This window comes from Artibeus jamaicensis, unplaced genomic scaffold, assembly GCF_021234435.1.
Source record: "Artibeus jamaicensis isolate MK-2021 breed Jamaican fruit bat unplaced genomic scaffold, CSHL_Jam_final contig_2527, whole genome shotgun sequence".
NCBI lineage: Eukaryota > Metazoa > Chordata > Mammalia > Chiroptera > Phyllostomidae > Artibeus > Artibeus jamaicensis.
In genome coordinates this window covers 6,088-18,928 of record NW_026521540.1, presented here as the reverse complement: position 1 = coordinate 18,928, position 12,841 = coordinate 6,088, and positions in this window count along the sequence as shown.

Below are 12,841 nucleotides of genomic sequence, written 5' to 3'. Positions count from 1 at the left end.
TCCAGAAAAACACCAGGGGCTGTCCTGGTAGCTTAAGTGTTTGGAGCAATGTCCTGATATGCCCAGGTTGTGGGTTCAGTCCCCAGTCAGGGCACATACAAGAATCAACCAGTGCATCAGTAAGTGGTCAATTCTTCTCTCTGTCTCTCTCACCCTTTCCCCCCCGTCTCTAAAATCAATAAATACAAATTTGAAAAGGAAACACACCAGGAATAAAGGTGGACAGCAGCCTGTCTACAAAGGCCCGGAACTTTTCTGAGCTCTTTTCTTAGAAAGGTTTTTCCTGGCTGGTGTAGCTCAGTGGATTGATCATGGGCCTAAGAACCAAAGGATCTTGGTTCGATTCCTAGTCAGGGCACATGCCTGGGTTGCAAATTAGTTCACAGCAGGGGACCCATGAGAGGCAACCATACATTGATGTTTCTCTCCTTCTCTCCTTCCCTTCCCCTCTAAAGATAAATAAATAAATAAAATCTTTCGAAAAAGTTTATAAAGCCAGAATTTATTTCTATTTAAACATCCTCAAGACCTTAAATAAAAAAGACAAAAGACCCAAAGAAGTCCAGGGTTTTGTGGAGGGGGGGGTTAAGATTTGTATTTACTTATTTTTACAGACAGGGGAAGGGAGGGAGAGGGGGAGAAAACATCATTGTGTGATTGTTGCCCTCAAGTCCCACGTGGGGGCCCGGCCTGCAACCCAGGCGTGTGCCCTGACTGGGAATTGAACCAGTAACCCTTTGGGTTACCAGGCCCATGCCCAATCAATCCACTGAGCCACACCAGCCAGGGCAGAAGTCCAGGTTTAATGTAAGATCATGCTGAGGTGGTGTCTGGCGGCTTCTTTATCACTGAGGCATCATGTTGGTCCTTGTTAATGAAACGCCCTGCCAGTTCTAGCTGGGTGATGGTGGTCTCCTGTGACTCCCGGTACCTTTTGCCCGCGGCCATGAGCTCACGGACGATGAAAATTGTAACACCAGAAACAGTCACGACATGCCTGCAGGTTCTACTTGAATATCCCATCCGCATTCCTCCTCAGGCCCAGGCCCAGTGACTCTGAGTCTGAGTGGGCGGGACCGTGGAGAGTGGCATCTGCAATGACTGGTGTTAAATGTAGCTCTTTCAGGACAGAAACCAACAAACACCCTTCAACATGAAACACCCCCTTCTCTGAGCTGTTAATGACCCCAATGGTAGAACCAGAGTCAGCTGGTTGGACTGGAACAGCAACCCAGTGAGTGACCTGAAAAGTGTGCATAGCTCTGGGGGAAGGGGGTCAAAGGCCCAGTGTAGTCAGTATTCCTGGTGTGGGCGGGGCCTCCACCCCAGGAACGTGCATTGCTGGAGAGGGAAGTCAGCTTGGGTCACAGTCTGGGGTGTAGGGGGAACCTCTGCAGCAGAGACGTAGATCCTGACCTGGCTGGTGTAGCTCAGTGGATTGAGCGTGGGCTGCAATCCGGGGGGTGGCCAGTTGGATCCCCAGTCAGGGCATGGGCCTGGTTTGCAGGCCAGGTTGCCAGGGGGGGTGCGTGTGAGAGGCAACCACACATTGGTGTCTTTCACCTTCTCTTTCTCTCTCACTAAAAATGAATAAATCAAATCCTAATAAATAAATGAATGTATTACCCTGAGTATTAAAGAACACACACACGTCTGCAACATTGATCCACAGTGAAAAGGGCGCCACAAACAACAAAGACACCAAAAGCTAACACACGCACGGTGTTTCCCCTGCAGCACAGGCAGCCAGCTTATTTCACACCAAACCTTCCCCTGAGAAAACTTGAAATGCTGGAAAAATTACTTTTATTTTTATTTTTTAGAATTCCTTTGAAAGCATCAGAAGCCCCAAAGCAGAGATATGTCAACAGGAGAATATATCACCAGAGGTTGGGTTTGCCCCAGGAATGAAGGTTGGTTCAACATGTGAGAATTAACGTAACAAGAATAAAGGATAAAAGCATACTGAAAGTGTTTTAACATAGGCAGAAAAATTAGCGGATACAATTCACCACCCAGAAAAGAAACTCAAAACCCAATTATGATCTTTAAAGAAAGTTTTTAGCTATGGAAAAGAGCAGAATTTTTTTAATTCTCACCTGAGGACATGCCCATTAATCTAGAGAGAAGGAAAGGGAGGGAGGGAGGGAGGGAAGGAAATACCAGTTGCCTCTGGTAAGCGACCTGACTAGGACCCATCCACATGTGCCCTAACCAGGAATTGAACCCGCAACCTTTTGCTGTTGGGGACGGTGCTCCAGCTTACTGAGCCATACAGGCCAGGGCAACAGCAGACATTTTAAATCTGATAACGAATGTCTACCAGAAAATTCTAGAGCAAACATCATACTTAATGGTTAACTATTGCAAGTTTTCCCCAAGAGTGCCAAAGAGATTAGGATCTTGCTGCCATGACTTATATTACTATTTTCCTGGAAGTTCAAGGCAGTGCAGTAAAGGGGAGAGTTTTAGGGATTTGAAAGGAAGAAACAAAACTGTCTTGTTCACAGATAACTGAACACAAGGAAAATCCAGAAAGATCAATAGATAAGTTATTACAATTAGTAAGTAAGTATACAAAGTTGATATCTATAAGGACACTGTACAAAATACAATTATGTATTTATATAACAGCAATAGACGATTATACAGTGAAATTTAAATTTTTTTAATTTTAAAAATAATACCACCACAGCAACTGTCTGCACTATTTTTGTAACTTTTATGTAAATCTGAGACTATTTTAAAATAAAATTCTATTCTTAAAAGGTTATAACATTTATAACAGCAGCAGAAAACATCAAATACCCTCAGATAATTCTAATAAAAGGTTATTGAGAGAAATGATAGACATCAATAAGTAGGAAGATAGGGATACACAGAACCAACAAATGATTCATGTTCAGAATATATAAAGAGCTCCTAAGAGTCAATAAGAAAATCATCCAACTGCTCACAGACAAACAGGCAGAGAGTTGAGGCACTTACAAGAGAAGATACCCAGATGACCAATTAACATCTGAGAAGGTTTAACCCTTTAGCGACCAAAGAAATGAACATTAAAACCACAGCAAGGTGTCACCACAGTCACCCACATCCTGATGGCAAACATTTTAAAGGCTGATGACAGCAAGTGTCATCAAAGCTGCAAAACACCTGAGCGCTCGCTCATCCACTGTTCGTGGGCGTCCCAGCCACCTGGGAAACCTGTTCCCATTGGCGGGATGTTGAGTGTCCACAAGCCCTATGACGTGAGGATGGGTATGTGCCCAGCAGGAATCTGGGCGTTTGTGTAGAAAACACGTGCAAGGAACACTCATGACAGCCCTACTCATTTTAGCCCCAAACTGGAAACGACCCCAATAAGCCATTGATAGTGGAGCAGACAAGTAAACGGTGGTGTGTTTGTACGCCCGTGAACTGCTGCTCCGGACAGCAACATGTGTGAGTCTCACCACACAAGTGAAGAACACGAGAGTGAGTGGATCTAATAACAGAAGAATCAGTAAAGTATGGTTTTATTTCTATGAAGTTCCAAAGTGGACAAAACTAATCTCTGGTGTTAGAAGCGACTGAAAGGGACCTTCTGGAGGGACCTGGTCGTAATTCCGACACGGGCGAGAGTTTACACGGGTGTGCTGGTGTGAGATGAGCTGATGAACTGTACGTTCATGATGTAGGCAATTTTCAACCAAAATGAAGGAAATAATGAAAAGGGATAGTTTGGCAATTCCTCAGAAAGTTTCACTTAGAATTACCATGTGAGCCAGCAATGCCACTTCTAAATGTTCTCCCCGAAGAATTGAAAGCAGGGCCCTGGCTGGTGTGGTTCAGTGGGTTGAGTGCCAGCCTGCGAACCAAAGGGTCACTGGGTTGATTCCCAGTCAGGGCACATGCCTGGGTTGTGGTCCCGGTCCCCAGCAGGGGGCACGTGGCAGGCAACCACATATTGATGTTTCTCTCCCTTACCTTCTCCCTCCCATCTGCTCTCTCTAAAATTAAATAAAACCTTTAAAGAAATAAAAGTATGTAAATGATGGTGTCATCTCAGATGATTTCCCACAACCAAGAGGAATGAATAATTGGAGGTGCTGGTTTTCGTTCATACCTCCCTGAACTGACCTCAGCTTAGAGAGGGGACTGGACCGGGAGGGGTACTTTTATCAGTGAGGCAGTGTTGAAGCCATACCTGGGAATGGCTAAAAGTCCCACAGTCAGACTGGGGTCTGGGCAGCTCACAAGGAAGTCAGTCTGCATCGCCAGGGCCCATCTGCAGAGAGTCAGGTGGACAACAATGCACCGCCCATCCTTGTTCTCATTTGCTGAATGAGCAAAGCCTGTACCATCTGAGGCCAAAGTGCTCCAGGTCACTGACCAGGCTGGGTCAGAACCCTTCAGGAGTGGCCGCAAAAAAGCCTTAGGTTAGATTGCGAGTTTGCACCTGCAACTGGCAACCCACTGAAATATTCTGGAAAAGAAGTCAGTGTGGTATAAGAATTTTGCTAATCTTCAGTCGCCCGCCTTTTGTTTGCTCCTCCGTGTCCTGCTTGCAGAAACAAAATAACTTGGCCCGGGCGCCTCGCTGGCCCTGTGCAGGTCAGGGGTGGACCACCGTCACCTTGCCCCATGATGTGTGCAGTTGTCTGGCTGAGTAGCTGAAGCATGTATTGTCTACTCATGACGTCCAGCGGTCAGGACGATATTGGGCAGTGCCTTTATTTTTTAAGTTGGTACAAAATCCGGGGTGTGGTGGCAAACAGCTGGTCTGCAGAGGGATCAGGGTCCACAGTGAAACAGGAATGAGTTTGGTGTCACCTGCTACCAGGTCAAGGACAGTCCAGGCTGGCCTGGGGAGCCTGTTGGAAGATGAGGAGGTGCCCATGAAAGGTGTTCAGATATTCACAAAATCCTGTTTCCCAGGTTATAGACAAAGGGATAGACTTGTTTTTTAATGGATGTGAAAGTCACAAAACATAAAATTAACGTTTTCTAAAGAGGACCAGTTAGTGGCTTTTATATTTCAGTGTTGTGTCACCACCCTCTTTCTCTAGTTCTAAAACATCTCCATCGCCCCCAAAGAAAGTCCTGTAACTGGCCCTGGATGGTGTAGCTCAGTGGATTGAGTGCCAGCCTGCAGACCAAAGGGTCACTGCTTTGATTCCCAGCCAGGGCACGTGCCTGGGTTGTAGGTTAGTTCCCAGCAGGGGACCCACGAGAGGCAACCATACATTGATGTTTCTCTCCTTCTCTCCTTCCCTTCCCCTCTAAAGATAAATAAATAAATAAAATCTTTTGAAAAAGTTTATAAAGCCAGAATTTATTTCTATTTAAACATCCTCAAGACCTTAAATAAAAAAGACAAAAGACCCAAAGAAGTCCAGGGTTTTGTGGAGGGGGGGGTTAAGATTTGTATTTACTTATTTTTACAGACAGGGGAAGGGAGGAAGAGGGGGAGAAAACATCATTGTGTGATTGTTGCCCTCAAGTCCCACGTGGGGGCCCGGCCTGCAACCCAGGCGTGTGCCCTGACTGGGAATTGAACCAGCAACCCTTTGGTTCCCAGGCCCGTGCCCAATCAATCCACTGAGCCACACCAGCCAGGGCAGAAGTCCAGGTTTAATGTAAGATCATGCTGAGGTGGTGTCTGGCAGCTTCTTTATCACTGAGGCATCATTTTGGTCCTTGTTAATGAAACGCCCTGCCAGTTCTAGCTGGGTGATGGTGGTCTCCTGTGACTCCCGGTACCTTTTGCCCGCGGCCATGAGCTCACGGACGATGAAAATTGTAACACCAGAAACAGTCACGACATGCCTGCAGGTTCTACTTGAATATCCCGTCCGCATTCCTCCTCAGGCCCAGGCCCAGTGACTCTGAGTCTGAGTGGGCGGGACCGTGGAGAGTGGCATCTGCAATGACTGGCGTTAAATGTAGCTCTTTCAGGACAGAAACCAACAAACACCCTTCAACATGAAACACCCCCTTCTCTGAGCTCTTAATGACCCCAATGGTAGAACCAGAGTCAGCTGGTTGGACTGGAACAGCAACCCAGTGAGTGACCTGAAAAGTGTGCATAGCTCTGGGGGAAGGGGGTCAAAGGCCCAGTGTAGTCAGTATTCCTGGTGTGGGCGGGGCCTCCACCCCAGGAACGTGCATTGCTGGAGAGGGAAGTCAGCTTGGGTCACAGTCTGGGGTGTAGGGGGAACCTCTGCAGCAGAGACGTAGATCCTGACCTGGCTGGTGTAGCTCAGTGGATTGAGCGTGGGCTGCAATCCGGGGGGTGGCCAGTTGGATCCCCAGTCAGGGCACGGGCCTGGTTTGCGGGCCAGGTTGCCAGTGGGGGGTTGGGTGAGAGGCAACCACACACTGGTGTCTTTCACCTTCTCTTTCTCTCTGGCTAAAAATGAATAAATCAGATCTTTTTTTTCTTTTATCCTTTTCAAATACATATTTTATTTAATTATTTCTCAAGTACGGTTTTCTGCCTTTTACTCCCTTCTCAGCCCACCCCACTGTGCTCCCCACCTCCCTCCCATTTCCACCCCCCTTACCTGTTTACCATGTGTCCTTTATACTAGTTCCTCTAAATCCCTCTCCTTTTCCCCCTGAAATTCCCTCTCCTCTACCCTCTGGTTGCTGTCCCCCTGTTCTCTATTTCAGTGTCTTTGTTTTTATTTTGTTTACTTGTTTGTTTTGTTGTTTAGCTTCCTGTTAAAGGTGAGATCATATGGTATTTGTCTTTCAACACCTGGTTTATTTCACTCAGTGCAATGCTTTCCAGTTCCATTTATGCTGTTGCAAAGGGTAGGAGCTCCTTCTTTCTTTCTGCTGCATAGAATTCCATTGTGTATACGTACCATAATTTTTTGATCCATTCATTTCCTGATGGGCACCTAGGTTGCTTCCACCTCTTGGCTATTGTAAATTGTGCTGCTATGAACATTGGGGTGCATAGGTTCTTTTGGATCGGTGTTTTAGGGTTCTTAGGATATAATCCCAGCAGTGGACTTGCTGGGTCAAAAGGCAGGTCCATTTTTAGTTTTTTGAGGAAATTCCATACTGTTTTCCAGAATGGTTGCACCAGTCTGCAACCCCACCAACAGTGAACTAGGGTCCCCTTTTCCCCACAACCTCTCCAACATTTGTTGTTTGTTGGTTTGTTTATGATAGCCATTCTGAACGGTGTAAGGTGGTATCTCATTGTGGTTTTAATTTGCATCTCTCTGATGGCTAGCTATATTGAGCATCTTTTCATGTGTCTCTGGATCGTCTGTATGTCCTTGTTGGAGAAGTGTCTGTTCAAGTCCTTTCCCCATTTTTTAATTGGGTTAGATGTCTTCTTAGAGTGGAGTCGTGTGAGTTCTTTGTATATTTTGGAGATTAAACCTTTGTCTGAGGTATCATTGGCAAATATGTTTTCCCATACAGTCAGTTGTCTTTTTATTTTAATACTGTTTTCTTTTTTAAAAAATATTTTATTTATTTATCTTTAGAGGGGAAGGGAAGGAGAGAGGGAGAGAAATATCAATGTACGGTTGCTTCTCATGTGTCCCCTGCTGGGAACTGGCCTGCAACCCAGGCATGTGCCCTGACTTGGGAATCAAACCGTGATCCCTTGGTTCACAGGCCCGCGCTCAATTCACTGGGCTACACCAGCCAGGGCTTGATACTGTTTTCTTTAGCCACGCAGAAGCTTTTTATTTTAATGAGATCCCATTTGTTTATTCTTTCCTTTATATTCCTTGCTCTAGGGGACATATCAGTAAAAATGTTGCTGTGTGAAATATCTGAGATTTTCCTGTCAATGTTCTCCTCTAAGACTTTAATGTTGTCATGGCTTATATTTAGGTCTTTTATCCATCTTGAATTTATTTTGGTGTATAGTGTGAGTTGGTGCTCAAGTTTCATTTTTTTGGCACGTAGCTGTCCAGTTCTCCCAACACCATTTGTTGAAGAGGCTATCTTTATTCCATTTTATGTTACTGCCCCCTTTGTCAAATATTAATTGACTGTAAAGAGTTGGGTTTATTTCTGGACTCTCTGTTCTGTTCCATTGGTCTATGTGCCTGTTTTTATACCAGTACCAGGCTGTTTTGATTACAGTGGCCTTGTAATACAGTTTGGTAACAGGTATTGTGATCCCTCCTACTTTGTTCTTCTTTCTCAAAAGTACCAACAGTGCAGCTGCTATTCATGGTCCTTTATGGTTCCATATACATTTTTGAAGTGTTTGTTCTATGTCTGTGAAGTATGTCATTGGTACTTTAATAGGTATTGCTTTGAATCTGTAAATTGCTTTGGGTAGTATGGACATTTTGGTGATGTTAATTCTTCCAATCCGTGAACACGGTATATGTTTCCATTTGTTCATGTCTTCCTTGATTTCTTTCTTCAGGGTTGTATAGTTTTCTGCATACAGGTCTTTTACCTCCTTGGTTAGGTTTATTCCCAGATATTTTATTTTTGTTTTTGCTATATCGAATTGGATTTTTTTTCTTGATTTCTGCTTCTGCTGATTCATTGTTAGCGTACAAAAATGCCTTTCATTTCTGGATATTGACTTTGTGACCTGCTGTTTTGCCAAATTCATTTATAGGTTCGAGCAGTTTTTTGGTAGAGTCTATAGGATTTTCCATGTACACTATCATGTTGCCTGCAAACAATGACAGTTTTGTTTCCTCCTTTCCGATTTGGATGTCTTTGATTTCCTTTTCTTGTCTGATCGCTGTGGCTAAAACTTCCAATACTATATTGAATAGAAGTGGTAAAAGTGAACAACCTTGTCTCATTCCTGATCTTAGTGGAAAAGCTTTTAGTTTTTGCCCATTGACTATGATGTTGGCTGTAGGTCTCTCATATATGGCCTTTATTATATTGAGGAATGCTCCACCTAGTCCCACTTTGCTGAGTGCCTTTATCATAAATGGGAGTTGTACCTTATCAAAAGCTTTTTCCATGTCAATTGATATGATCATGTGATTTTAGTGTTTGCTTTTGTTTATGTGATGTATTACATTTACTGATTTGAGAATATTGAACCATCCTTGCATCCCTGGGATGAATCGCACTTGGTCATGGTGTATAATCTTTTTGATGTATTGTTGGATGCGATTTGCCAATATTTTGTTGAGGATTTTAGTGTCTATGTTCATCAGCAATACTGGCCTGAAGTTTTCTTTCTTTGTTGTGTCTCTATCTGGTTTTTGAATTAGGATGATGCTGGCTTCATAAAAAGAGTTTGGGAGTTTTTCATCACTTTGGATTTTTTTTTAATAGTCTGTGAAGAATAGGAGTTAGCTCTTCCTTAAATGCTTTGTAGAATTTTCCCGTGAAACCGTCTGATCCAGGGCTTTTGTGTGATGGGAGTTTTTTTTGTTACTGCTTCAATTTCCTCTGCTGTTATGGGTCTGTTCAGGTTTTCTGCTTCTTTTTCATTGAGTTTTGGAAGACTATATTTTTCTAGAAATTTGTCCATTTCACCTAGGTTTTCAAATGTCTTGGCATACAGTTCTTCATAGTAATTTCTTACAATCCCTTCTATTTCTGTGGCATCAGTTGTAATCTCTCCTCTTTCATTTCTGATTGTGTTTATTTGTGTCCTCTCTCTTCTTTTCTTGATGAGCATACTTAAAGGCTTGACTATTTTGTTTATCTTTTCAAAAAACCAACTCCTGGATTCATTGATCCTTAGAATTGTGCTTTTAATCTCTATGTCATTTAATTCTGCTCTGATCTTGGTTATTTCCTTCCTTCTTCTTGCTCTGGGCTGTCTTTGTTGTTGTTCCTCAAGTTCTTACAGTCGTAGGGTTAGGTTGTTTGTTTGAAATGTTTCTATCTTCTTTAGGTAAGCCCATATTGCTATGAACTTCCCTCTCAGGACTGCCTTCGCTGTGTCCCATAAGCTTTGGATTGTTGTGAGTTAATTTTCACTTGTTTCCAGAAGTGTTTTGATTTCTTCCCTAATTTCATTCTTGACCCATTCATTGTTTAATAGCATACCATTCAGTCTCCATGATTTTGGGTGTTTTGGGTTTTTTCCTTTGGGGTTGAGTTCCAATTTAAGTCCCTTGTGGTGAGAGAAAATGCTTGGTATGATTTCAATTTTCTTGAATTTGTTGAGGCTCGTTTTATGTCCTATCATGCGATCTATCTTTGAAATTGTTCCATGTGCACTTGAAAAGAATGTGTATTTAGCTTCTTTGGGATGAAGGGGTCTACATATATCAGGTAAGTCTGTCCATTTCATCTAGGGTGTTGTTTAATGCTGCAATATCTTTGTTCATATTTCATTTGGAAGATCTGTCCATTTTTGACAGTGGGGTGTTAAAACCCCCTACTATAGTTGTGTTGCTGTCAATATCTTTCTTGAAGTCCTCTAAGATTTTCTTTATATATTTGGGTGCTCCTATGTTGGGTGCATATATATTTACGATGTTAATGTCTTCATGGTGGATTCTTCCCCTGAGTATTATGAAGTGACCTTCTGGGTCTATCTTTATGGCCCATTTTTTGAAGTCTATCTTGTCTGATATGAGAATTGCTACCCTGGCTTTTTTTTCTTGTCCGTTTGCTTGGAAAATTTGTTTTCAACCTTTCACTTTTAGTCTGTGATGGTCTTTTGTCCTGAGGTGGGTCTCTTGTAGGCAGCATATGTGTGGGTCATGCTTTTTTATCCATTCAGCTATTCTGTGTCTTTTGATTGGAGCATTTAATCCATTTACATTTAAGGTTATTATTGATAGGTACTTTTTCATTGCCATATTTGTACCTGTGTTCCTCTCTGTCTCTCTCTTTTCCTTCCTTTCCTTAAAGCAGTCCTTGGAGTATTTCTTGTAGAGCTGGTTTGGTAAAGGCATATTCTTTTAGACTTCTTTTGTCTTGGAAGCTCTTTATTTGGCCTTCTATCTTGATTGACAGCCTTGCTGGGTAAAGTAGCCTTGGTTGTAGGCCTCTGGCTCTCATTACTTGGAATATTTCTTGCCATTCTCTTCTTGCTTGGAGTGTTTCCATTGAGAAGTCAGTAGCTAACCTTACTGGGGCTCACTTGTATGTTACTTCCTTTTTCTTCCTTGCTGCCTTTAAGATTCTCTCTTTGTCTTGGAATTTTGCCATTTTAATGATGATGTGTCTTGAAGTAGGCCTCTTTGGGTACCTCTCGATTGGGACTCTCTGTGATTCCTGGATTTGTGTGACTTTTTCTCTCATCGAATTAGGGAAATTTTCCATTATTACTCTTTCAAATAGGTTTTCTATCCCTTGTTCTTCTTCTTCTCCTTCTGGTATTCCTATTATTCGGATATTATTACGTTTCATATTGTCTTGCATTTCTCTTAATCCCTCTTCATTCTTTCTGAGCCTCTTTTCTTTTTCTTGCTCTTTCTGGGAGTTCTTTTCTACTTTGTCCTCCAACTTACTGATCCAATCTTCTGCTTCATTGATCCTGCTTTTGATTCCTTCTACTGTGTTCTTTAGTTCAGAAATTGTATTCTTCATTTCCTCTTGGCCTTTGCTGATGGTTTCCATTTCCTTTTTCATGTTGATATAGTTCACGGTGAGTTCATTGTAACTCCCCTGTAATTTCTGGTAGCTCCTTGTGAGCCTTTTGAATTTCTTGATAACCAGTGCTTTGAATTCAATATCTGATAGTTGACGTGCCTCTATTTCATCTAGCATTCTTTCTGAGGCTTTTCTTTCATTTGGGGATTGTTTCTTTGTCTTCCCATTGTTTGTGAGACTCTTCTTGTTTGCCTCAGCTTCTGAAATTGATCTGTTCTGACTCCCTGGGTTTATGGTGTGAACTTCTGTGGTAAAATACCTGTGAAATTCAGTGGTGCAGTCTCATTCAAGTATCTTGATGTTCTCTGCTTCCACCTACTCGTGTGTGTGTGTGTGTGTGTGTGTGTGTGTGTGTGTGTGTGTTTGATCGGTTGCTGGGGGAGGCAAAATGGTTTATGACAGCAGAAGAGTATTTTATGATATTTACAGTCACAGTCAGTAGAGAAGAGATAGAAGATCTTTAGGCTATATATATTGTTAACCATAATCTTCAACCCAACTTGCCACTTTCAAGAAAGGATGGACAAAAGATAAGTCTCTTGTTGGGGAGAGAAGGCTTGTGAGTTGGATCTAGAAAGCAGTGAGGTTGCAGGGCGGTCAGATTTTGAGGTAAGGTGAGAGTAAAGAATAGTAAATAGGTGTAGTGTGTGAGCAAATAGAGTTAATCACTACAGTAATAGAATTTAGGGGCCTGTAAAGTGGGCTAAGATCCAGGAGATGGGTTGTGAAGTATTGACAGTTGCATAGAACAGCTATTATTTATGATAATATTAGAGCAACAATCACATGACAGACTCTGTGTGATCTGTCTGAGTAGGGTGTATAGAGCTTTGGGTAGTGTGCTAAAGGAAAACAAGTGGCGTGGAGTATAGAGGATTAGCAATACACTGTGGAGGAAAGAACAGGGGAAACCTGTCAAATAATAGAATATAACCAGCCAAGACTAAGAAGCCTATACAGAAAGAGGAGTAATACAAAGATACTATTAAAATATAAAAGAAGTGAGAATAATGACAAAAATATGCAGCAACTTGTGGCTTCTCTGCTATAGCAAAGTGAAATTTGTCTCTCTGTCTCTACTGTTGAGATGCCCCCTCTTTGGGTCCCACTCTGGTCTTTTTGCAATTCCCAGTTGTTTGTGTGTCTTGTGGGTAAAAAGAAAACAAAGCAACAAACAAACAAAAAGGCAGGAGAAGGGAGGCAAAAGTGATAAGTTTGGGAAGAAAGGAAGAAGGACTAAAACAGGAAAAAAGAAAGGAGAGGAACAAAGTATTGAAAGATAAAGCAA